Source organism: Psammomys obesus, unplaced genomic scaffold (genome assembly GCF_907164565.1).
Source record: "Psammomys obesus unplaced genomic scaffold, mPsaObe1.curated_primary_1811, whole genome shotgun sequence".
Lineage (NCBI taxonomy): Eukaryota > Metazoa > Chordata > Mammalia > Rodentia > Muridae > Psammomys > Psammomys obesus.
The window spans coordinates 43374593-43376288 of record NW_026592118.1 but is presented as its reverse complement, the minus strand read 5'-3'; positions in this window follow the sequence as shown (position 1 = coordinate 43376288).

Below are 1696 nucleotides of genomic sequence, written 5' to 3'. Positions count from 1 at the left end.
TCGTAAATCAAAATAAAAGCCTCTTGCTGTTTGCATCCGAATGGACTCGTTGATCCTTGGGAGGGGGTCTCTCTGACGGAAGATACCCTCCGGGGATCTTTCAATTCATCTAAACATAAAATGCTAGTGTCCCTGCTACATCAGTAGTAACTGTTTAGAGCCTGTGGGATTTTGTACACTTCAACTACATCTGCACAGAGTTCTCTTCTTCGTGTTTCTTCATGTATATGTCTAAATATTTTTTATATACTTATATGACAATATGCTCTACTGTGAACCTATCAACGGAGAAATTAATAATGTCATAGCAATCGCTAATATGGGCTTCTGTTTCATACCCTAACATAGGAAAACTCACAGAGCTTCCCAATTGTGTTTTATGCTGATCCACTCATATTTAATGAGACATGTGTATATGCAGCTTTAGTCTAGGGCTGCTACAGACCAGCATCCTAACACCAGACATCGGCCAACTTACTTGTAGAGTTACTCTGATCCTCCAGCTCTACAGTATGGCATGTTACTTAAGGCTGCACATCCCAAGGTCCATGAAACTAGTTTCCTATTAGGATCCTTCATTTGGAGAGCAAATAAAAAGAGGCCAGGCTATTGTACTCTGCTCCTAGCATTAGAAGGTTTCTTGTGCAGTGACAACATCTGTGTGGCTCCCAGTGTAACTGGGCAGCGGCTCCCTCCAATGCCCCACTTCCCAAAAACAGTCTGGATACCTGAATGCTGGTAACAGTTTCTCTACTTCTTTCCACTCTTTCTACAAGATCATTTCTTCTGTCCTATTCAGAGTTTCCTGCCCTGACTACTTTCTCTTTAGACTTTCCAACATTTTTTAAAATTAATCTCAGCGTTAAATTCCATTGGCTGTGTTACCCCACTTAAGTCCGTTTCCTCATAACATCAAAGTGGAGATTAGACAGCTAATTTTTACCTAAAAAGTAAAAGACCAAAGCAAATGCACATATAGCAAGTGGCACCACGCCACTGATTATTGAAGGTTCGTGCGTGGACTTCTAATCACTAAGTCAAAAGCATTAACAAAAGGGTTAAATGTGTGGTAATTTTTCCTAATCCTCTTATAAAGGGGACAGCATTGTCTGGCCATTTCAAATAAATCAAATACAGCCTCCATGCTAATTCAAACGCCACCCATTTGGGAAGAGGAGCATGAAGATATAGAAGAATGGCTTTTAACCAGGGGTTCACATTATCACTAGCCAACCCCTTAAGAAAATCATGTGTATTTAAGATGTAAGCCCAAATAATCAGTTCTCTCTCTCTCTCTCTCTGTCTCTCTCCCTCTCCCTCTCTTCATTTCTTCACCTAATGACCTAGCCAAGGTCAATGTTTTTCAGTACTGGATACACACTAGAATAACGTGTGGGTGCTTGAAAAGACCAATTACACCAGACATGCCGAGTGTGGTACACAAGCATTGCACATTCTCAGCATTTTCCTGGTAATTCTCACATTGGACAGCTAACTGTAAGAACCTCTGGCCTAGGCACAGGTTTTTTCCTCATCTAATCATTGCACTTCCGCTGCTTCCCTAGTCCTCTATTATACTCAGTTTACTCACTACATTACTGCAAGAGAGATGCTTTCGCAGTGCAAATCTGATCATTGTATATGATAGCTTAACATTTCATGTGGATTCTGCTGCTTAAAGAACGGTAGTCTCCAA